A 26135-nucleotide genomic window follows, 5' to 3' on the forward strand; every position below is an offset into this window, starting at 1 on the left:
GGGATTCTTCTCTTTATGCCCACTCAGATAACTCCCATTTTTCTTAAAAGCTAACAGATCAGCACCTGGGGTTAAATGCTTACCTTACCACTGGGACCAAGCACAGTGAGCAGATGGGGAGAACAGAAGAGGTCCAGATAAAGACAAAATGAGCCCTTAGACCTGATAACTAAGGTGGGTTTTGGCTGTCTGAAAGTTAGGTAGGAGCACCCTAAAAAAAAAGTTTTGCTGGGCCAAAACCAGAAAGCTCCCTCCTCAAAACATTCCCGAGTGGTTTCAAGCACTGTAAGTCTCCACTGAAGCTGCACGAGCAGCGGTGTGCAGTTGTCCCTCTGCAGCAGCAGGCTCTCCATCCCATAATACCTATAGCTCCTGCTTTTGTCCTCCTCAATTGCTAAATATTTAATGGGAGTCTACAAGTGGTAGAAAGTGAAGTTCATTCCACTATGAACGGCTGGGTACCAGCTGCATGGCATTTAAGTTTCACATAACGACTGACCTGAGGAGGAACACGTTAAGTTTCACTTAACTACTGACCTTAGCCTTCTGCTTGGAGCTAACTTTTTGCTATCCAGATCTGCCTCTGAGGACATGTTACCCTGGGCAAAAGACAATGCAGTCAAGATTTGTGCACTGCAAGAAACTGATTTGCTCAGATGGGAAAACAACAAGGCAGCTCTTGAAGCATCCCATCATAGGCTGTAGTTCACTGCTTCCCACTACAATTGAGCACAAGTACTGAAAATATCCAGAATGGATCTCTAAAATCTTACGGGGATAAATACATGTCAGTTAAAAGCATGTGTATCTAATTTTTTTAAGACTTCTAAAAGGTAGTGCAAACACACTCCTTGCTATCCTGAAGCAACAAGAACACTGAAGAGTGTTTCTGGATTAGTTCACTTCTTCTTCTCCAGTGGGAGTACCTATTCTGGTACTGACCTATGCAACTCATATTAAACGTACTGAGTTACCTCTTGGATATCCTGGAGAAACACATCAGCCTGCCCTCCTCTGTGTGTGTCCTCCAGAACTCTTACTACAAGCACAATCACAATAGTGGGAATTCAATGCCTTGGTTGTGGTGAAAATTTGGACTCAGAAAAGGTCCTGGTCATACAGCTGAAAGGGTCCATTTGGAGCAGACAGTACTGATGCAAACCTTTATAAAGCCACAGGTGACAGAGACAGAAGTCAGGCAACCTATTTATTTGGGGATGAGATGGAAAAAGAGCCTCCTTCCTTTTCTTTGTCCACCTGATAAGCTGCAGGCACTTCTCTGCCTATGTGGTCAGAGATGCTGTCCAATGCCCTAGTTAATCATACCCTTGAGTTTTGTGCCTGTTTAAATTTCTCCCCACATGTACACTCCCACTCCAAAAACTCTGCTGATCCTTAATATATCCGGTAAGTAAACTTTTCCCTTTCCTGCCTGTGACTTCTAGATTATTAGTCTTCTTACCCCTCTAATAACACAAACACCCTTTGGGAGGTAGGGTGCAATACATGTGGATGACACTGCTCATGGATTAATAATAATGTCCAAAGTGCATGTTTCAGGCTGCGCTACCGTGAGCATCAGCACCATGGAGGTCTCTGCACTGGTAGCCCACCAGCATGGAGAGGCACATTTCTGTCAAAGCAGCCACAGACCATGCTAAGGGGCAGTGGGGGGGATGAATGACACCTGATCCAGCACCATCTAGTTAGAATAGCACAACTTTATCCCATTGTATCATGTTTGCATGGCAAGGTTTTGGTAGCTGTGGGGCTACACAGGTGCCAGAAACTTCCCCCATGTCCATTACAGCCAATGTCCACTGGCTCCGGGATGGACCCACTGCTGGCCAAGGCTGAGCCCATCAGCAACGATGGCACCACCTCTGGGATAGCTTATTTAAGAAGGTGAGGGAGGAAAACACACAATTGCAGCTGGAGAGGGGAGTGAGAATATGTGAGATAAACAGCCCTGTAGACACCAAGGTCTATGAAGAAGGAAGGGAAGGGGCTGCTCCAGGCATCCCTGCAGCCCATGGTGCACACCATGGTGAAGCAGATGTGCCCCTGCAGCCCATGGAGGTCCATGGTGGAGGAGAGATCCACCCACAGACCATCAGAGCAGATGGGTGCACAAAGGAGTCTGTGAGCCCATGGGAAACCTGTGCTGGAGCAGGCTACTGGCAGAAGAACCTGCAGACTCATGGAGAGAGGAGCCCATGAGATTTGTTAGAAAGACTTGTGACCCCCCGGGGGAACTCATGCTACAGCAGCCTGTTCCTGAAGGACCGCACCCCATGGAAGTTTGTGGAAAACTCCAGCCCTTGGGAAGGACCCACATTGCAGAAGTTTGTGGAGGACTGTCTCCTGTTGGAGGGACCCCACACTGGAGCAGGGGAAGAGTGTGAGGACTGCTCATCCTGAGGAGGAACAAGTAAAAGAGACAACACGTGATGAATTGACTACAACTCCTAACAGCAGTTCCTTTACACTGCTCAGGGAGAAGAAGGTAGAGAAAATCAGGAATGAAGTTGAGCCCAGGAAGAAGGGAGGGACTGGGGGGAAAATGTTTTTAAGGTTTGGTTTTATGACTCATTATACTAACGTTAGTTGATTGGCAATAAATTAAACTAATTTCCCCAAGTCAGGTCTGTTTTGCATGATGGCAATTGGTAAGTGATCTCTACCTGCCCTTAATCTCGAGCCAGGAACCTTTCATGATATTTTCTCTCTGCTGCCTAGCTGAGGAGAGTGGTAGATTGGCTTTGGTGGGCACCTGGCATCCAGCCAGGGTCAATCCACCATATCCATTCCCCAAAAAGCCCTGTTGCAGAAAGTTTAGTTACAGTAGTGGAGAAAGTGTTTAGTCAACTTGACCCTGCAGGGGAAAGCTTACACTGGAGAAGCACTTTATGTAATGAAATTACATAAATGCATGCCACAGAACTACTACATAGTCTTTCAAAAAACACGCTTTTAATCAATTATCACGAATCCCAAAATTGGATTTATTGTTCCACTGACCCACAATAATCTTATGAACTGATGAGCATATCAGATGCAAACACTTAAAAAGTCAATGAATGCAGTCTTCATATTAGCGTGGCAACAACTTTGATACACCCACCCTTTGTCTTTGTTGGGGCAACTACATCAGAAATTGTGAAAGGAGAAAATGCTGTGTTCAGAAAAAAAACAGACAAAAAAAATAGACTGTACAGTACTGCTGCAGTGGAAGTAATCACCCCTGATTTACTTAAATTTTACTCAAAAAACCCCTCAAAACAAGTCACTTGTCAAAAAGCCTCTTGCTCTCACTGGGTTCAACCCTCCAGTCACTAGAGTGACAACACACACCTCCAGTTGCCCGAGCATGAATGCTTAGCATTCAAACTGCACAGCCTTTCACAGAATCACAGAATGATTTGGCTAGGGAGGGACCTTCAAAGATCATCTAGTCCACCCCCCTGTCACGGGCAGGGACACCATTCACTAGATGAGATTTCACATAGACTCTGGCCTCAAACACTTCCAGGGATGGGATATCCATATAGGATGGATAGTTTGAAAAGAAAGCAAACAAAAACAGCAAAAGATTGGAAAGTGAATCCATGAGTCACATAAAACACCCTAGCAGGCATCAAGGAACTTTGGAAATGTACTTCCTTAAAGACAGGATCACTGGAAAAAGCTGAGAGGCATCACACCTCCCTACCTTTGCTGTGTCATCCCACAGCACTGCCAATGGCAAAACAAAGAGATTTTGGCTAAACAGCTCCTCTTCCTGGCCTCCACTGCCCTCTTCCCTGCAAACAGTGGAGGAACCCACTGGCAGGGCCCAGCAGTGCCAAACACATCAGCCAACCTGAGAAAGGAGTTTTGGCAAGCCCACTTCCGCGGCGTAAGGATGCCAGCAGCCTGTAATGCACGGGGCAGGCAGCGCAGAGCCCCAGCCTGCAGGATCATTAATGCAGGATAATTAATGCTGCCTTTCAGCGGGGAGCTGGGGCACAGACGTGCTCTGTAACGTTTGCACCACAGCCCGGCCAGGAGCCTGGGCTGTCTGCTCCAGTGCCCAGATGCCGTGGTCTGAAAGGGACCACTGCCTGCACTGCTCTGTCCTCCGACAACGCTGCTTGAAGTCAAAACTGGCAGCAAGCCAAAGTGCTCTCTCATGAGACTGTAAATTAATGTTGCTGAAGGAAGCTGGCTAGTAGTTCATGTGGCTCTGGGTTTGCTTTACATCTGGTGTCAAACTTTGAATTCCCTCTGCAGCTAGGAATAAAACAGGTGAGGTGCCTGGGCCATTCAGCACCCCCTACACATTACTAATTTCCTTTCATCCAGGCCTTTAAAAAAAAAATTCCTGATCATGCTACAGTTTTGAAATGTTATAGGGTTGGAGTTTTGGGGTTTTGGTGGGTTTTTTTTGGTTTTGGGGTGTTTTTTTTGTTTTTGTTTTGTTTTGGTTTGGGTTTTTTTTTTTTTCAACTTAAAAAGGCAGCTGTTATTTCTCTCCAGGCTTTGCAAACATTCTTCCCATTAAGTAACTCATTTACTGCTAGTGGCAGGCACAGCTTCCTCCAACTCGCAACTCTAAAAGAAGCTGATACCTTTTGCACGTTAAAAATGTGGCCATGGAAAAGAAACATATGTATTTTAAACAAAGATGCTCATTTTCAGCTCCTCCTCACTCCTTCACCTCACAGACTAGGTACCTAATAAGCCCTTCATTCCAGCTGCCTACCACCTAAATCAGCATGATTCCTTATCCCTGTGTTTTCATTAGGGACATGAAATCAATCTTTAACCAAGGACAAATAGCAATGCTTCCAGTTACATCCAAAAAACAACTTCCAGTTCTGGAATTAGACCTCAGTGCTGTTACTTTGTAGCTGCTTTCTTGCTTTCTGCCAAGATGGAGGGGGAAAGGCAGGGCAGTCAAGAGGTCATAAAAGATATTCAAGAAGTATAAAAAGAAAAATTTATACAGCTACCTCCGAGATGAGACAGCATCCAAGGCTCAGATAGGCTTAACCTCCTCTTCACATCACACGCTTTTCAAAGCATGCTACCCACTTGAGAACTACTCCAATCATCATCTACTGGGAAACTCCCATTGATACTAACTGGAGCTAGGAAGAGAAATTTTAGTGCTTGCACTGGAAGTGGAGTACTGATAGCTGCAGAACAGCTTTAAGTGCTACACAAGGCTATTCAGCTCCCTGAGAAAAGCCTGGATCCTTCCTCAAATACTTTTACTTTTCTGAAGTTCAGGTTGATTGTGATGGGAAGCTATGTGGCAGGGGAAAAAAATCAGACAGCCATACTGAATATTGCTCATCCCTTATGAGGAGAAACCCCAGCTGTCCCTTGCAAGCTCCTTTGAAAGTAACATCAAAATCCATAGTACAGTCAGAAAGGTATTAGGAAAATGGACCATGACACACAGCTGCAGCATGTGTAACAAGTGAGCATGGCACATGCAAGCAGAGATGTGGTCTGGACTAAGCACTGTCCTTTGCTTTGCTTATTTAGCATGCTTGACAAGTGATGTTTTACCTCATGCTTTCCCAAGTCTTTCTGGAAGTAATTTCTCTATGTATCTCCAGAATGCCACCAACAAGCATATGACCAAAAAGCATCAATTTGCTTGCCTTAAAATATTCAAGTTCTCTCCTACTGTAGAAATTGTACTTAAAAAAATAAGTAAAATAATTTTTTTTTGTTTTAGTAGATACTTGGAAAGAATTAGCTAGTCAAAAAGATATGTCACTTTTGGCAAACAGAAGTATACACACCCACATAAAAAAAAATCATTCTGTCCTTCATTTTCAACTGTATGTCCACTGCTGAATCATCCTTTAATTACAGCTGACAATTGCACAGATGTCTCCAATGCAGTTTGCTTATAAAGACACATTCATTGCAATGAAATACATGACAGACTTCACACTTAGCAGTTGTCAACATAACTTCATTAATGTGTCTTGAGTATCCACTTGCCCACCCCCACCCACTTCAAAACCAAAATTAAAACCCGCTTTTCTTCTGTCATCACATCCTCCAATAACTATCACCACTCACTCAAGTGTTAGGAAAATAAGTCACCGCTTTTTCCATAAAACCCATCAAAAATTGCTACTTCCAACAAAAGCAGTATACAAACAAACTCAGTCACAAATTAAAGAAGCCATTTTCATTTCCAGAGACCACATCTATTTATCTTCTTGAGCCATCCAATTAAGTGGTATGATTCACCGATGACTAGTAGCACAAATATACATTCATGTGTTAAGTTCTGTCAAAACATTACAAAATTAGCAGAGAGCAGCTACTGTTGTAAATTTAATGATGTACCTATGATGACTGTAGCTAACAAAACAAATGTTCCAGCATTATAAGAGCCCTTTTAATATATAAATATTTCCTCTAAAAATAAGCTTGCACACTTAAAAGACATTGTCTGTATTGGGTAGAAAAGACCTAAATGTTCTCACTTTTGAATGTCAGACAAGCTTATCTTACGTATGTGTAGGGTAGGAGGCCCAGTGGAGACAACAAATGGGACTCTAAACAAGAATGCCCATGCCCCAATCCTACACAGGGATTGAGACTAGGATGGAACATGTCTACAGATGGAGCCAGTTATCTGAAAACCAGAGATGTTCACAGATTTTAGTTTTTGATTAGAGACATCAGTCAAAAAACTACTCGTGACTCATGCTAAGATAAGTTTTATATTATGTCAAAGAATTAAACTACTTCTTGGTGTCATTATTGAGAAGACTGATATTCAACCTGCACTCCTGAATTTTGCCAACTTTGACGTAAAGGTCTTTTGACTAGGACTTGGTTACAACACTGCTCAGTCTTCATGCACTCACAGGAATAGAAACAAAATGTTCAACTCTGGTACCTCTTTATGAGGACTTGAACTGAGGGAAGACTCTAAGGTAGAGGAAGCAGGGTTCAGCAGGTCCTCCCTATTCATACTGGCCTTTGAATTTTGCCAGATGTTTGCATCTTTAAATGCTAGACAGAGCTAAGGGTGTTGTGAACCTTGTAAGGGTCAAGCCTTTGGTGACCTTCAGAGCCAGGAGAGCACTATGCCTGAAGGGAATATCGGTGCTAGGAGCTGGAGCACCAACAGAGGGAAATTTCCCTTCTTATTCAATTTGGGCTTAGGAGGGAGTCCCTCCACTGATGTCTCACTGTGCTTCTTTGCTGTCTTCCATCTTTTGCACTGCAGACATGTGCACATACACAGCTGTAACTTCAGACCCCAGTGCCAAAGAATGTCATCCTTATTGTCACCCATGTCTCCCTATCACCAGCTATCTGAGCAAGAGCATTTATCATCACAGATATGTGTCCTCATGAAACAATCAACGCTGTGAGAAACCTTCTTCTCTGAGTTTCCCTCTCTCCTACAGCCTCCCTTGTTTGGTGGGAAAATGGAACGCAATAAGGAAAGGAAATTATACAGCTGGAAGTTCCCCAGTAAACCTTGGAATAGTTCTTCGGTGGGAAAAAAACATCCATAGGAGTTATAAAATCACTCTAATACCAATCATATACTAATGACATATCTGTATTGCTGGAAGTGTGTGGTAAACATTTCTTTGTAAATGTGATTTGAATGTATGTCGGCAGTACTGTAAGACAAATTTCAATTCTGGCAAATGAAGACTTTCTACTACTCTGTATACTCAGTTAAGTAGAAATTCAAAATTACACACAGCAACATGAGAAAAAGAGAAGTCAGACTGACAAAAGTGTGTGTGGGAGTGTGTTGTTTGGTTTAAAATGTATTCATTTTGCAAAAAAAATCCATCTAAATGAAAAACCTTAATGTGTTAACTATGATGCTGCTATTCTACCTGTATAATCAGTTTAATGTCTCTGAAGATTTAAAGAATAGTGTAGTGATTATGTGATTTCATCTTAATGCTAGCTTCAAAATGAAGGGGAAAAATCACTTCTGTATGCCTCACAGAAACAAATAATTGCTTTAAATCCATCTTCCTTGAAAGCAAGCTGCAAAGTCTCCAGTTTTAAAACAGATCAATCTTATGCAATTTGTCTGGTTTCTAATTATTACTATAATTCATAATAAAAAGCCGGAGGGGGTAGAATTAGGTGCTAGGGAAAGATGTTTGGGCACACATCACCACCAAAATGGATTAAGATCAGATGAAAAAGAGAGAACAGAACAGCTATTAAACTTCTGCCTAGTCTTCACTGGGGCTGTTGTTAGAAACTTGGAGTACAGCTGCACTTAATGAGTTTGTGTAAAAGCAGACATTATACAAATGGGAGAAAGTAGGAACTTCATCCAATTAGATAAGAGAATTGGCCAGCAGCCTCCAACGAACTGAAAAGCTCTTCCAACTTTAGGGATGAGAGTTAATTATAACTCTGTTTTTGTGTGTGTACAATGCTACTAAATTATTAAGAAATATCGTTCTGTCAAAAAACTATGTCATATATACTGACTTGATTATTACAGATAGAGGATTTGCCAGAGACAGGGCTGGAAAGTGATTAGCCTTGATAAAAAGAGAAGTCATTTTGCCATCAGACCTCAGGGTGCAAACAGCTTCTTTTCTTGAGTTTCTCCCAAAATTTGGGCAATTGGGTGGAATGGCAAGAATTTCAATTTCTTCCTCTTGGTACTTAGGATGCAAGGAAGAGATGCTGACATAGGTAACTATGTGCCTGTTAAGAAAGGTAGCTCAAGAGATGCTCGCTGTTGAAGCAAACAGCCAACCCGGGGTATTGTTTCCTTTACTTTCCTTTTTATTTTAAACACACAATAAGATGAAGAATCAGAAATAAGCTAGATATGAATGGGCACAAAGGTTCTCACTTTTGCTTGATAACAGTTAAATACCTTGTTCAGAGAGTAGACTGAGGTACAGAGAAGACAAGGAAATGATGCTCCATCTCCTCCTCCTTTGTCACTCCCAAACACACTCCTTAACACACAATGTAACTACTTAGGGTATGCAACTCCCATTAGCCATGGCCCAAACAGCTTTTGGGGCTCCATGGCCAATTAAGTACCCCAGCCAGCTCCAGAGTGTCCATCAAGTTGGGCAATTTTCAGGAAAGAAATGGCATTGTGTATAAGGGAAAAAATGTGTGAGAGGGCATATGTGCTCACTCCTACCTGCATGTTGAGGGCAGCAGGGAGGGGAAGAGAAATTAGAGAATTTATTAACTCAGAAAACAGGTTCAGACTCTGGACCTTGCTATTTTACTTCAGTCATGTCTCCTTTGGAATAAGGGCTAACAACCACTGCCAAACAATGTCACTACTTATAGCCAAACACCCAAGTTCTGTGCTTGTTGACAATCTGTGCACACTGTCCTTATGAGCATGAAATGTAGTTTAGTTTCTTTTCAGGACAAGGTAGAGCCACTGGGACTCCTTGATAGAAGCCAGAAAAACAAGACAGAAAAATCCCAGAGCAGACAGAGTGCACTGGAAGGCTGAGACTGCTAATGGGACAGCTGTAAACAAGGATGAAAGACTCAAATTCAGGATTAAAAAGGGGAGTGGGAAGAGTCCAGAAGAGAACTGTGTTTAAATATAGCCGAGCCACATTTCCAAACGGATATCTTTTACTTCAATCATCCTAGAAGGAAATAAAGAAATTAACTTAGATTTAAATCATCAGTAAGATAACCTCTCAAGAGACTTTCCACAATCCTTTGGACTTTGGAGGAAGACTACCAGTGCCAGTCCTAAAACTAACAGAGGCAAGAGAGAGGTTTATGGCTCCTAAACACAGATTCAGCATGTCAATTCTGAAATGCTAGATAAAAGCATTGGTGTCTTATTAAACAAAAAACAAATCACCAAGAAATCAGCTTTCAGGGATCTACTGAACCGCCACATTGTACTTGCTCAGAAAATTACCCAGCAGTTTTTTCTGAACGAAGAAATACAAATCAGTTTTGCTCAGCAAATACAGGAGCCAAACTCTTCTATTGTGAGGGTTTCAATAGACACTCAAATAACTTTGACAGCAGCATGGAGGGGGAAGGGTGTCTCTGACCCAGTTTCTGTGTTACAGCATTGCTTGGGTGATCATGGTACAAGTGTTCACAGCAGAACCTCTTTTCTTCAATTTTCCTCTCCTCCTTGCCCACCATCACTTTGTTTAAATAATCTACAGATGTATCATGGGCACAAGAATATGATTAATTGAGCTTAATGATTGCTGGCGGCTTCTTATATGAATTCAGCTGGTGATTGTTCAGCAGAGAGCCCTTTACACAGTGTGAGAGGAAAATTTGGTTTTCAATTTGTCTTTCTCATTTCATGGCCATTCTGAAAGCAGTTCTCATTTTTCCCTCAGATCTTTGCCCAAATCCTCTTAACATGCTGTGGGAAATTTTGAAGGTCAGGCCCTCTTCACCCAGTGGAACCGAAAAGATTTTTTTCTAGGCTCTTCATCAAGAAGTTTCTTGCTACTTCTCACACCACTGATCCAGGAGAAGTTTCAGCTAACTGCTCCTTTTTGTAGAGCAACAAAAGCCTAGAGAGGCAGGGAAGTGAACTACTGAACAAGTGGCTTCACATACCCAGGCAGCAGGGAAATGGGGACTCCACGTGTGGAGACACTTAAAGGTAGTATCCCTGGCAGGAAGCCAGGTAAGAGATGTGACAGATGAACTGGGATGAAAACACTGAAAATCTGAGCAAGAGAGGCAAAATCCAAAGGATGCCCATAAAGCTAAAGTCACAAGTTTTCTCTCCCAGTAAGGGCTGAAATACACTTCTGAGTCTGAATATGCACAATGAAAATTTTCTCTTAAAAAACCCCTCACTGCTAGCCATATTTCAATATGGTTTTTAACAGATCTTGAATTATTATGAACCTTTGCTTTTCTGCTTTTATATGTCACAAGTCATCACTAACCTGACAGCTCTCTGGCAGTCTTTCAAGCATCTTCAAAAATACAAAACTAATCTTGCTTTTAATGTTTTTCCTACTTCCAGCTCCTAAACCAAAATTGAATTCAGAGATTTCAAAAGAACAGAATCAGAAACAGATTTTCACAAATGTCCCAATAAAGAAAGCTGAAACTAGAGTCACAATGTCAAAAGCAAATATATTGTATTATATATATAAATATAATAGCAATATAATTAATATACCAATTATTTGCAACAGCAAATAATTGGTATATTGGGAAAAGAAAAGCAGGAACAGTTTTATGTCTGACTGTAGGCTGCACAGTGGTGTATGCCACAGCCAGGGATAACCAGCCTTTGAGCAGCCCACAGATAATTCTGCTATACATGGATTATACCAGGTGGATCCCAGCACAGGTGCATGAATCTGCGGGCTACTGCATAATGAGAAGCCAGGCCATGGAAGGAGGTGAGCCAGCAAGAATTGCTAAGGAGATCCCTGTTCTACTGGACAGTAAAGCCAGCAAAGTCACAAGGAGCCACTGTCATCAGCCATAAGACCTCCTCCCAGCTCTCTTCCTCTCATTTTCCTTGGCTAATGAGTGTTGTTCAAAGTGCTGGTGCATGTTTATTAGGGTTAAGGAGATTGCTCACACTTGCACTAGTCAGTTAAAGGACAAAAAGAGAAGACTAAGAATAAAGAGAGGGAAGCCTGAAAAAAGATGTAGTTTTATTTTTCCATAAACAATACATTAGCATTCTAATTTCATTGGAGAAACCAGGTCTCTCTTTCACTTTCTTTCCAGCTTTTTTTGTTTGTTTGTTTGTTTGTTTTTGTTTTGGTTTTGGTTGGGTTTTTGTTGTTGGTTTTGGTTTGTTGGAGTTTTTTAGTTTTGTTTACACTAGGAAAAAAGACCAGTTGGAACATTTACATTATAAACCTTATAAACTTAACTCATTTTTGTTCTAATCCAATAAATTTTACTTCACTTTCTCAAAATAAGTACATTTTCTGCAAACATCTTGTATCATTTTAAAACTCATATTTGTTAAGAAAATAGCAGTGATAAAAACTTTTGACCATTTCTAGTGATTCCTTGTTTATGAGAATTGTGGCACTTCCCTGGAAAACTTTAGCTAGTACACTAACTTCAGTACTGTTAAGTTCCCTCAGGTGACACAACCATAATTTCCTCTGCTGCCAGAGACTTCCCTCTTGACTTTGGACTATTCACTTTGCCTTTGTGTTTCTCAAATCCATCTATAAAATGGGTATAAAACTTGTACTCTACAGAATCACCACACCATGAAACCACTCATTACTTGAAGCTTTTGCATACTGTGGAGGAAGAAGGTATGGAATACATAAAAACCCACTTGAATTAGGCTTTAGAAAGATGCTGGGAGGATGATGGACCTGACTGAATTAGTATGCTCAACTGAGCACAGCAATGTTGCTTCCTGAATAACTAAAGCCTTAAGATGCTCTTAAGCTTGCAAACAGCACTACAAAATCTCTAATGGGTTACAGATAAGCAGGACTGCTGTTTTATATCTCAGCCAGAAGACAGGAATTACTCTGCTACTCAAAAGGTTACAAACATGCAGTGGCTCAAGCAGATCAATAGGAAAAGCAGCCAGTACCACAGAGTAAAGACCAACGAAACAAACACCATCATTCCCAAAGCTCTTGAATTTTCTCTCCAGTGGAAAAGCCAGGCACTGCTTTGCTTTGCCAATGGTATACGAAGAATTTGCTGCCTGATGCAGTGTGTCTGTGATGGCACATCAACACTGGACATTTGTAGCTCTACTTCTGCAACTAAAAACAGGTTTTCTGAACATAGCCTTAGCTAAAAAACCCTTTCCCGGCTGGAATTGATCCCATTCACTTGCTGGTCTTTGACATCCCTCATTTAGGTTCCGAGTGGTCTATTTGCCTTTCTCTGAAGGTGGAAACACAAAGCCCAGAGCTGAGCTCCACATGGCAAGGTCAGAAGCATCCCATACAGACACACATTAACAGGGAACAGCCGAGAGCCCAGTGCCCTCCTCCTCTGCCAATTACCAGCAGCACCTGGTACCGGAGCTAGCTGTGCAGGGGGAAAAGGGAGAAAAACTGAGAAAAAGTGAAGCCGATGATTAAGGAGTAAAGAATGGCAGATGAAACTAAAAATAGTCCCCTCGGCAGTTGTAAAGGAAATTCGTTTGACAGGAGGCTGCTTCTTTTGTCGAGAGCGGTTTGTTATGCAAGAGACGATACCAACACCGGCTCTTCTTATCTGGCTTGTCAGTTTAACTGACAAAAAGGAGCAGGGTTAACATCTCTGGAGCCACTGCCAGTCTCAACATTTGTTTGTTTTCATGCACGTCCGTGTTTTAAGAGGCAGCCCGGGGATTAATACCGTCCAAAAAGTGTGGTGCAAGCTCAGTTAGGCAATTCCACAAAAATCTTCAGAGTACTTACTCGTCATTAAAGGCAACAATTGAGCCCCTGCCTGCTGCTGGTTTTGTTCCCTTGCCTCCTGCTTCAGCCATCACATGGTGACCTTCCCGCACAACAGAAAACTGAATGTCCACAGGTTTTTCCATGCACGGGCAGTAGAGGACAGCTGCCCCTACTCTGCTTTTCCAGCTCTCAAGATATACGACTCAAAACTTGCAGAGCCTCCTATTTACAAGAAAATGAAAAACTAAACCAAAGAAAGTTGTTTCATTTTCCCCCCACTCCTTCCTGATTCTGAGCCTTCAAGAGCACTTACACCTCTGTGTGCAAAGGTAAGAAGTAGGAAGGAAGAGGCTTTAAAAGAAACCACCTTAACACCTCCTTTCTTACAGAAGAGAAGCCACCATAAAACCAGGGGGAGAAGAAGCAAAAGTGAGGCTATCAGCAGCTTGCTGGCCAATTGCGCACATGACTGCAGGTGAGTCTGTACGTTCTTCATTAAGATGCCTTCTGCAATGCCTGAAGGCTTTTGGAGAGAGCATGGTGGCCACGGCTGCCAATATCTTCTGGTGAGGAGGTAAGCAAATCACAGATTGTCCAAGTTAAACAAGTTAAAGCCAGGACTTCCAAAAAAACTCAAGTGACTCACATAAGCTGTGCGGGAGTGAGCACTTGGGTATGATGTAGGTGCAAGGGAAAACAACTCTTATTTACCTTCTTTTCATTGGGCTTCCCTGAAGCATTCATTTTTACACCCAGTATGCTGCACTAAACTGTGGCTTAATTAGAAACAGGAGTGTCTCCTCTATTCCTATTTTTGGAGGAAATGTTCATCAGCAGAAAGACAGCAATGCAGAAGTCCTGTCTCCTCGGTGAGTAACTGAAATCATCCTCTCTGTCCCAAACATCAAGGTGTTTGCTAGAAAAATAAGCAGAATAAGATAAAGTGGTGGAAAATCCTGGTTGAAAAGCATATAGCAGCTTTTTACTTCAGGTTTTAAATGTGCACTGTGTTGAAATATTGTGGGCTTCTTCTGAAAGCTAACTTAGAAACAACTCAATCCATTTGCTGCTCAGTGAAGGAAGATTTTGGTGGCAGATTCTGCCCTAAACCAAACCCACCTGCCATGAACTGCTCGGGCCACAGGATGCCACTGTTGCATTTCTTTTTCAGGAGGTCGAAAGAAAGAATGACAAATTGTTTGCATGAAGAGGACACCTAAATTTAATACCTCTTTTCCTTCTTAACACATACAATTGCTGATGTTTAGAGCCCCAGACAGACCTTCCAGTTGTAAATAGCTCAGAGCTGCAAAGGAATAAGTGTTTTCTTCAGGAGCAAATGTTTAAATTCCTTTTAAGGCTCGATTACCAAACCCAGCACCTCTGTACCTTCATAAATTTCTATGCACAAGAAATCTTTCCAACGACTGCCCCAAGTGTTGACTCAAACTCTGATCGTTTTGTCCACAAAATAAATACCCTGTTATTGGATTTTATCTGTGTCCAGATGAGAAAAGAAAAACACTAGATGGGAGAGTAGATTAAATCAGAAAGAAGGCAGGCTGCTCGTAATTGCTACCTCTTGTGAAAGAGCAAGAGCCCCTACCATGTTAATAAAACTTCATAAATATTTTACTAATATAAAATGGAATGCAATGTGTTCATGCCAAGAGACGGGGAAGTGGCCTGAGCTCCCAGATAGCTGCTCTTGCTGCAATTTTGTGCAATTTGCAAACTGGCACACAGAATCAGAAGCCCAGGACTACGGAGACCTCTGGGATGGTCAAGACAAAAGCATGGCACAAAGGTCCACCAGTGTGAATTTTACAGCAGTCCAGATTGCAGACATCTACGCAAGGTCTAAAAATCCTCTGAAAGCAAATTTCAGTCCTGATGTATTTTCACATTGAAGTGGTAAATTATTACAGAAAACTAAGTATGGGGTTGCAGACAGTCTCCAAGATTTACACAGACAAGGGTTCCCCCAAGTTCAGCACAACACAGATGGAATTTGTGAGAATGGGTTGTTAAGAATTAGGGAGAAATTTTAATGCTCACAGTTTCTCAAATTTCAAAAGCCATTTAGGTTTTGCTCAACATTTTAGAAGGGAAAAAATGGCCTTAGCCTACTACATCTCCATTTAGGAACAGAGAAAAAGAAAATGAATGATAAGGTTTCAGATACATCTTGGGTGGCCAGCAACAGAAGAACTTGAGGAAAGCCAGCATGAAACTGACAGCAGAGCATTACACAGAGCTGGTGTTACAGCTCTGTACTTCAAGCTGATGTAAATATGAAGGGGCCCACAGATAACAGCCTTTTAGGATTCAAGGCTTCAATAGAAACGTCCTCAATACCTCCAGCCTGTTTTGGATGTGTCCCAGAAACTGGTTATTCCCCAGTCAGGGTCTAGAGTCAGTGAGACAAAATCCCTCTCTTCAGAAAGCCACGTTTTAAGATCTCTAAATCAGAGCTAGACAATTACTCAGAAGGTGCTGGGAAGTACTCAGCCTTGTAAGAGAAACAGCTACCGACCAAACAATTCACACATTTCCAAAAACAAAAATAAAAGAAGCTCATGGTTTCACTGCTTTTAAAATTAAGTATTTGTAACAGCACACACCAAGGATATAATATTAAATCAGTCATGACTGTTTACATTTCTTTTGCTGAAGAAATTTTTTGTGTTGTGATTTTTTTTGTCATTAGCACAGAAAAAATTTGAGCACACATAACCAATTACTTCGTTCCCAAACTGAATTTACCTCCCATTCCAAAGACCAGGGATTTCAAAATCTCCTTAAGAAAGGGGGAAAAAAAAAGCCTTCAATCCAAATTCTTTTCTTGTTGTTTATAACAATAAACAACAGATTTCATATAAAAGCAGCAGCATAAGGGTAGAAAATAGTGTTCCAAAGCTAATTTTAGTCCTGCTGATCTCAGGAGCTTAGTGTTCCTGTCAGACTGAACAAACTCCAGTGGTGCCCTGCCTGCCTGGCTGGAGAAATCTGTCCCTGGAGATCTATTTTTAGCACCTTGTACCCTGTACCTAGATTAGGTTTTAGGTTTTTTGTTTTGTTTTGTTTCATTGTGTTTTGTTTTGTTTTGTTAGGCGGGAGCATGTATCCAGGACTACATTGATCCAGGACACAGATGTGACCTACTCGAGTAAATTACCAGGGGAAAAAAAAATATCAAAACAGTTCACACTTCATTTTCTGCGCATCAGTCCCTCTGGACTTCATCAGCTAGCCAAAATTCAGTCCCAAAGGTTATTTCTATTACAAAGAGAAACTGATGACAGAATTGAGTGCATCTTTGATACAAACCCATCTGCTTACATACAACACAGCATCCTTTCACCTGCAATAATGTAAAAACAAATGATCTGATCTTTTTCCTTGGTGGTTGTCATTTAAATTTAGCCAGTACAATATCTAATCCCTTCACGATTTTCTCCTTAGAAACACAGTCCTACTCCTACATTTGGATGCTTCTCCCTAGTCAGCATGGTTTTCTCTGGCTTGTTTCACTGGTTCTTATGTCATATATAGGCAACTCCAGCAGTCACTACCTACCTATCTTGTATTTTCTTTATGAGTCTCCAGGGAAAAACCCTTATGTCATAGAGTTAAGGGTTTTTTTAGTGTAGATCTCACCTTGTAATTCTGTGTTGGTTGTGACCCTGTTATTTCAACTACCTGGTTCCATAATGACTTTAGGCTCTTCTAAATACTTACTTTGCCCACCAGCTTCACTGAATTCTACCCAGTCCATAATAGCATCCCTTCAGTTCTACCCAGTCTTCCAAACCAAAATGGGCCACACCTGAACCCTTTCAGCCCAGAAGGAGAAATGCTTTAACAGAACTACTAGTTATACTGCAAACAGTGGCTGTCAAGGATACTCTTATATTTCAGCCCCTACAAAAAAATCTATTTCCAGCCATGACTCCTTGTGATTTTTCAACTTTGTGTGAAACCTGGCCACCAGAAGAGAGATGTAATTCCTCATACTCTCCATCAAGAGTAGATATCCTCTGCTGGATGCAAATGGTGAATCGATTTCCCAAATATTTCTTATCTAGACAGGAGAACAGAGTTCATGCAGGCACCCTAATCTTTGGGGTAAAATCTGCCAAACTAGCTTAAACAACTTTTAAATAGAAACAGTAGGAATTAGAAACAAACAAAGCTATGAAACAGTAAAACACTCCTGCTGTTAGGCTGCCTTTGCTAGCCAGATGACAGCCCCAAACTGAGAAGGCATAGCAACTGATGGTACTGGTGTCTCAAACTGCAACTTCTCATCAGGGCTTCAGTTACAGTCACCACTCACTGCTGCCAAGAGAGGTAGCCCTCTTCCCCCATCCCTCCCCCAGTTTCTTCCCTGTGGGACATGTGCTTCTGCCAAGTCTTTGCTCCAGTGCACATTTGATTGCAGCACAAAGCCAATTCAACTCACTAAAACAGCAGAAAGTAAATTGGTTTTGGCTGGAAAGCAAGCAGAACTGGATTATTATGTGATCAAGCAAGCAGTAGAGTTGGTGCAAGACAGCAAGAAGAAGATGAAGTGTATAGCTAAAAGCAGGAAAAGCAGAAGAGGTCTAGGCAAGGTGAAAACAGTAAACAGCAAAATAAGCTGTTAACACAGCTCAGCCAGAGCAGGGAATCACACTCCTGCCACACTTCAAAACATGTACTTTGAGCATTTAGTTCCTGTAGCTATCTCCTCATTTCAGGGACAGCAGCTCCTCTGTTACCTGCGTGTTACTTACAGGGGATTTTTGATTTACCTCTGCCATGGGACTGCACTAAAGGCTACATATCTTAGACCAAACTCACAAATCACTGGTACCCCGAGCTTGCTGCTGTGAAAGCCCTTGGAAGGAAAGGGATTTCCTGCTCCCAGCTTTTGTGCAGGACAGTGCCACAACATAGGGAAGCTTTCCAAAGCTCAGTATTAGCTGGGCACGGTGTCGTGTTAACACCATCATCCTGTTTCCCAGGCACAGGCTGCTTTTGTGTACAGGACTGCACAACCAACAAGCCATTTGCTGTGATTCCGGTTCAAGAGCCTGTCCCGACTCTCTCCAAAAAGAGATTATAAACACCAACAGAAGGCATCCTGAGGAGACCAGCGCATTGTTCCTCTATAAGAGAAACATCACAGGCTGGCAGCAGGGCGACACAGCCCCTGCCGATACACCACAGGGAGGGCTTTCAGCAGAGACCAGGGAAGGAGACTGCATGCATTCAAATGGCTGTTTATCCAAAACATGGCTCTGCACCAGAGGAGAGTTTATCTGCTTACCTCCCTGTGCAACCTGTCTAGTGCAACACAGGCCATTCCCACACACCTGCTCCTGGGCACAAGTTTCACCCTTTATCTTTTACCTCCTTCCCTTCACCCCCACGAACCCCCCCATTCTGTGGGGCTTTCTGCCCTGAACGCTGCCAGTCAATGGAAGTGGCTTTAGAAGAACAACAAGGCAACCTGTGGGGACATTGAATTTTAACTTTACTAACCCTCAGGTTTTATATCCTTGGTGACCAAATTCTTCCTCAGCACTGTAGGGCACAGGGACATTATTTTACTAAATTAAAGAAAGCCTGGGTTGTCGTGTGCTCCCAGACACCAGCCCATCCCCACAAGCCCTCGTTCCTATTCCCTGGGGAGGAGGAAAGGGCAAGGAAGCTGGTGAAAGGTTTGGAGTGCACATGCCATGAGGAGCGCTTGAGGGAGCTGGGGGTGTTTGGCCTGGAGAAGAGGGGTGACCTTATCACACTCTACAGCTGCCTGGAAGGAGGGTCTGTAGCCAGGTGGGGGATGGCCTCTTCTCCCACGGAACCAGCGACGGAACAAAAGGACACAGCCTCAGGCTGTGCCAGGTGAGGTTCAGGACATCAGGAAGAATTTCTTCACATGAAGAGTGATTAGACATCTGAATGAGCTGCCCGGGGAGATGGCAGCCTCACCATCCCTGGCGGTATTTAAGGAAAGCCTGGACGCGGCACTCAGTGCCATGGTCTGGTTCACATGGCGGTGTTGGATCGCAGACTGGACTTGATGATCGCAGAGATCTCTGGGTCATTTCCAACCAAACTGACCCTGTGATTTTGTAACTCTGCTCACTTTCCCGGCTGCCGAGGCAGGAGCGGGCAGGGCCGGCCCGGGCAGGGCAGGCGGGAGGCGGCCGGGCCGGGAGGGCGGTGCCGGCGGCGCCGGGAGCTGCTGCGGGCGGGACGGAGCTCGGCGCTCCCTCAGGTGAGGGCCGGCGGTCGCGGGCCTTGGCCCCGGGGGAGCGAAGGTGCCTGGCGGGAGGTGCCCGGTGTGTTCCGATGTGTCCCGGGGTAGCGCCCACGCCAGGGCCACCCCCGGGGCGCCACGGGGGTCTCGGAACCTTTCCCTGAGGAATGGCTCCTGCCCTCGGGGGAAGGCGCTGTCTCTTTCCTTCTTAGATGTAAACAGAAATTAATTTATTCATTTATTTTTGTATGTTTATCCTAACTTATTCCATATTTTTATATGTTTATATTTGTTGACTTTATAGCGCCCAAAGGAGATGGAGGAAGGCTATCAGGCCTTGATCAGTGCAAATTAAACCGACTGCAGACACTTCTGCAGGGATGATGAAGGGCTGTGATGAAGGCAAATGAGCCTAAAGATTGCTCAGGTGTTTGAAGTCTGTTTCCCTATTTTACAGGTTTGGGCTTAATCGTATCACACTTGGAAAGATAAAGACACTTTCAGCAAATAACAAACTGGTGGTATTTAATACGGAATTATCAGGGTATAGCTTCTTGCCAGCTTACTTTCAGCCCAGCACAGCTTTGCCTGTACCTGATGTTTATGTAAATCATAGGCAACGTGTGGTGGTGACTCTGCTTACACCCACGGGTGCCCTCCTCTTAGAAACTCCCAGGACAAAGGTCACAGCCTGCTCTTCCAGACTTCCCTGTGCCAGTGGCAGCTGTGTGCACACTCGTGCAGTGCACTGGCACTTGCTGGGCTTAATGCTTTTCCTGAGACACAACATTGCAGAAGACAAGACTCAGTTCTTGGTGAACACGATCTCTTGCCCTGGCAGAAAGGCAGGAGAATCAGAGCAGACCTAGTAAATAAGCTAAGTGCAGTAAATGTCAGGTACAGAAACATTGCACTTACTTGATGAAAAGGAAAAGGTAAAGAAAAATTTCCTGCTTTAATGAAGTTACTTTGTAGTTTAAAGGGTTTTACTTCCTTCACTTAAAGAAGTCTGTACCAATTTTGAATCAGCATTTAATGGAAGTGAGTGCTGGTCAATGAATAACTTTTAAGTGGAGCAATAAAATGAACTGGTTTTATTTCTCTGGCTCAGGAAGTTATTTTAGAAGGAGAGAATACATCTGAGAAACAAGATGTCTCAAGCTGGGAGTCGATACCAAGATAAGCAATACCGGCGCCATGAGAACCATAGATCTGATAGATACAAGGAAGACAGAAGAGCAAGAAAACCATACCCACACAATGCAAGGTACGTCTTTTTTCTCAGAGAAATAGATCATAGCAGGTCTATAATGTCTGCCTTCTCTCTGCTTTTAAATAGGCTTAATTTACAATAGTAAAGAAAGCTTTTACTCAGCTGTGAAAGCGTGAGCATACTGCACTTGGAAGGGAGCTATTTTACACTTAGAAATTTAACCTTTTTTCTTTGTTTTGAGCTGGAGACAGGACAGAAAGGCTGAGTAACACAGGCAGAGATGTGAATTTCCTGGGATGATCTCAATCAGGTTGGGTGACAAGTAGGTGAAATGTGGCTATGAGTCTTAGTACAGTTCCTGAAGACACTGGTCAGCAGGTGACAGCAAACTGTGGTTTGCCAAATATGCACTGCTTAAATAAGAATGTTACATGACTGAGACCAGCACAGGGAGACTTTGTGAACTCTCAAGTTGCTGTGAACATGTTCCTGTTAATCTGAAATAAAATTACTTTCAGTAGTCGCTGTCAATAGATGAGTGCTTGTTGAAGTGTCTAAGGCTGTTGGCAGCACTTGAGGGTGGGTCAGCCCCTACCAGCACAATGAGCAGATCAACTAATGGGTTTCCAGTGCCAAATAAACTCTTAGGATATTGCACTTCTCCTTCCAGCCTGGCCTGGCTGCAGCACGCTAGACGTGAGCTTAGGCTGCTTTCCTTTTAGGTCATGCCAGTGCGTGGCTGCACTGTAGGAGAGAGGTCTGTAGATCCAAACACCACTGGCAAGTTTGCCATAGCAGCAGAGTGTTCATCTCTGCCATTTAGTCTCTGGGGACATGATTGCAGGGGAATTTAAGAATAAAGGCAAACAGAGAGAGGAGATAAATATAATGGAGATTATTGAAAATCTGAAATACTGAAGTACTCCCTGATAATATGCATTTTAGTAAGGAAAACAGGATGACAATAAAAGGAGCAGAGGAGAGCACTGTGCGGACTACAAGTAATACTTATGGCTATGTATAAAACACTTGGATAGCACTAAAACTATTGCATTGTGAAAGTAGCTAATGAATTTTTTTCCTGTCTCTCTTAAATTATGAAAAATTTGAGAGAAATTGGAAAAATAACCAGCCTAAGAATCATCCTCAGAAGCTGAATGCCTGTCCTTAGCAAAAGCAGAGCTTGGCAGGCAATATAGTTAAATTATCTTGAACATATTAGAAGTGAGAGCAGCTAATGCCAGTAACACATTAATAGCACAAGGGAGAGAAAAAGAAAAAAAACAAAAGGGATGGAGATTTGATGTGGGCTTTTTTTTTTTCTTTCATGTGTAGCATAATAAAAGCAATGTGTGAAAGGATCCTAGCAATAAATTAAACCACCACTTTTTATTAAAGCACTTCTCTGGATTTCTTGGTTTTGCTGTTAGTTTTATATGTTTGGACTCGTAGATCGAAAATTGATGGATGGACTGTAAAGGTTCACAGACATCCCTGTATCCACCAGGGATTAGAGGAAGGGAAGCTACAGTTGCAAATCTGTAACAGCCGTGAAGATAATTCTTAGAGTCAAGTCAAGCATCTGGGGGCCATCAGACCCCACTAAAACTGATTGAAAAACTTTTCTGTCAGTTGTTTTGAAGGAGTTTGGCTTAACCTAACAGCATTTCCTCTGCTTGGTTCTCATGGAGTTCTCATGGGTTTTGGTGAAAACTTTGGCTGATTGATCAGAAGACCAGAAGACCCTGTAATGAAATACATGGGAAGAATTTTGTGGAAGCTGTACTTTGGGTGCCTAATACTTTCATCCCTGATGAACTAGACTTTCTAGCCAGAGTATTTCTCTTTCCAAATGCATTTCTGTCTGAAACTCCTACAGCAACCTTCCTCCCAGTGCTGAGGAGAATTACCTAGAATGGTAAAATCCTCAAGGAAAACAGCAGTAAAGGTGGCCAGAAAAGGCCATAGTGAGAAAACAAGGCATCTAAAAAAAGGATTTTTTTTCCCCCTAAACATACTCTGCTGCTGAACATTGAGGCAGGAGGGGGGGTTGGTTTGATTTTTTTGTCTTGTTTTGTTTTCTGGCAAGTAACAGGAAACAATAGAGAGAAGCAGCTGCATCAGAAGTACCAAAGGGATTGCTTTCAAGTTACTGGAAGTCTTATAAATCACACAGCTTATTTAATTTATGTGACACAGCTGCACAGGATGCTTTGGTAGTTGCACAAGACACAGGACAGAGGTCAGAAAAAGCAGAAATGTTTCAGCCAAATAGAGCTGTTGGCAGCTAAACATGGAGACATTAGCATTGGTCTTGTTATTGATTGTCTTAATTAAAATGTAAGAACTACAAAGAACATGATTTAATGTGGATGAACGAGATAGTATTGAGTCTGGAATTGGATGAAGATAAACCTTAGTGAAGTGCAACAATACTAGGAAACAAAACTACAGTTGAAAATGCTGATCTGTGGATAAGAAATTCAAGATAAAAAGGAATACAAAGAAGACTTTTAAAAATAATAATGCTGAATGACACTTAAAATACCCTTTAATAACAAACTCATCCAGCTGTACCTTGAAAAAGGCAAGCTCCAATTCTTCTTCAAATGAGGGAGAAAATTCCTGTTAGACCACACAAAAAATTTGCAGCCAATGTTTCTTTTAACTTGAGTGTTAGCTCACTTGAAGGGAAAATTGCACTTTTCCTATAAAATAACCTAAATCTCACCAACTTTAAAAATCATCAGGCTTCAGATATGGAGCTTATGTCATTGCAGAAAACTGGACCATTGTATCAATGAAGAGACTAACTGGAGACAGGAGAAATGGATCTTTTTGGGGAGGAGGGTTGATTTTAGATTCTTCAATTATCTTCGAGGACCTCAAAAATTTGAATAGGCTATTTTTTCCCTAGTTTAAAATCTTTATCTGTTTTATAGCTTTTATTCTTTTAAAAGATATTTTTGTGAGAGACTTTAGTTGGAAGTACAAACACCCATTAAATAGTTGTGCTACTTTGTGCATTTATTATGCCAAAATCTCTCTCATTTCTATTATCTGGCCTGCTATGGACTAGCTAAATTGTTTGGTTTTCATGAAAAAGCTGTTATTTCCTCTTTTTACCTTTTGCCAGTAAGCTAAATAGTTCAGCCAGCCTACCCAGTGAGTACCCTGTTTTCCAAAATAGGACCATTGAATGCAAATATCCTTGTGAACATGGATTTATGCAAGTTTTGGGGATATTTGCTTTCAAAACAGGCAAGCAAAAAAAGATCAGATGCTGTGAAGCAAACTAGTTGCTTCCACTGAGAGGAGCATCTGATAATTTCTCATGCTCTAATGTTCAGGAGGACATTAGAACATTCATTTCTCATGTTCAGGTGAGACCATGACCTAATGTATAACCATCAGTTGTTTACTCCATTGTAGAGACATCCGAGGTGGCCAGCACTCAAGGACTTCTCCTGTTTGCTCAGACCCTTACTCTAAGACCTCAGGAGCAGCACAGGAGTATTTTGGCCCACCACCAGAGTTTTATCCTCCCAAGGAAAGCTTCTCAATGAAGTGTTCAAAGGTATGCACAACAAGAGGTATGTGAGACTCTTTTTGCCTGCCATCCACCCCTCTCCTTCCAAGGACTTCTCTTGGATTTGGTTTCTGTGTTTAGAAGCACACCAAAGTAGAACTAGAGGAATATTATAATAAAACAAATGGAAAAAAAAAACCTACAAAAAAAAAAAGGCCACAAGGACTGAGAGAGTTAATGAATGGCATAACTGAGGGTTATGCCATTTTAGACACCTAAAGGCAATATTTATACAGATATTTAGATACTTGAAAATACATCTCTGGGATATGCATCCAGAGCACCAGAGTAGGTCATGTGTGTAATCAGCCAGTCTGTGCAACAAGAGTTAGCCTTTGGGATTTAGGAATAAAATAGACATTTACATCTGTGAGCAGTTTAGAGATGGCTGTTGAAGGTTTGATGATAATTTGTTTCCCAATCATTCTTCTCACACTTTTTATCAATTCTGGATTTACTCCAGTTATCACTCATACATCTTTATAAAGCATCATTGCAGGAGACAAAATTTTTTTCTGGACATGAATCCAATTAAACAGTTTTGGAGAAATAATTTGGGTTTTTCTTAGGAAGAAAGCAACTGCAACAAGGACAGAAATGAGCCTTAATGTGGGAGGAAATCAGCCTTAGTAAACTCATTCCTGTAAACTGAAAAAAAGAAGTCATTAAAATATTCATTACCCTTGAAAGTTTTCCCTCTTTCAGGGCACTGATCATTCTCACCTTGTCTGTAGGAAAGCTCCACTGCAGTCTGAGTTGAATTTGCAGCTAGGTGCAAAATCTTTGGCTGATGTCTATAAATAGACTTTCAGTGTCCTCCAGTAGAGAAAAGTGAAGAGATTAGCTGTTGGAAGTAAATTAAAGCACATAATGTTAGATTATTTCTTCACTCCATGTAGGAAAGTTAAGTAGCACAATCAATTTAATATTTCTCTGTATGTGGATATGTGAACAATTTTAAGAGTGAGATGAACTATTTTGTCTTAAAAATATGTTATGTGTATTAGTATTCAGTTTGTTTTTCATCTTCAGATGTAACTGCAAACATTAGTAAAGGTTTAATGACATGGAGCCATACTGATATTTTATCCATGATAAAATTGTATCATCAGTTTTTTCTTTAAACAAACTGAATTATTTTAACTTGTCTGAAAAGCTGCATAAAACTCCATGCCCTATTTTATCACAGCTTTAGAAAAATGGAGTGGCAAGTTAGTTTTAGTTTCCAGTTTCACTGATTGCTTGGACTTATGGATAGCTTAATGTGAATATCTGGGGGTTTTTCCCCCTGCATTTGCTTTTCATTACTTCAGTGCATTAAACATAATTAAGATTTTTTGAATGTCCTAGTTTTGGATACATCAGTTGACAATGATGATTTTACTCCCACCCCTCCCCCAAGTATTGCTCAGTGTTTTCCAAAAATTTCATGTCTGAGCTTGCAGTGGAGGAGGGAAAAGAGATCATGCAGAAAATAAACCTTTTTATTATCAATCTTATTTCAAAAAATGAAAATATATTGAAGGTTGATAAGATTATGAGAATCTTACTACCCTGTTTACTTTTTGGAAGTACCAAGATTTAGCAGACTTTACTAGAATTGTTTTGCAGAACTGTGTATTCCCTGCAGTTATGGTAGATGCTGTAAATGAACAACATGGATTGTTTACTAAGAAGTCAGTACATGGGAGCTGCAACACTTTAGAG

General features: G+C 41.8%; 1 pseudogene; it reads left to right on the forward strand.

Moving 5' to 3' along the window:
* Nucleotides 1–1831: 1831 nt before the first annotated feature.
* The window catches only part of LOC129122789 (MARVEL domain-containing protein 3-like), a 36788-nt pseudogene continuing 12484 nt past the window's right edge, over nucleotides 1832–26135 (forward strand).

This window comes from Agelaius phoeniceus, chromosome 1 (genome assembly GCF_051311805.1).
Source record: "Agelaius phoeniceus isolate bAgePho1 chromosome 1, bAgePho1.hap1, whole genome shotgun sequence".
Lineage (NCBI taxonomy): Eukaryota > Metazoa > Chordata > Aves > Passeriformes > Icteridae > Agelaius > Agelaius phoeniceus.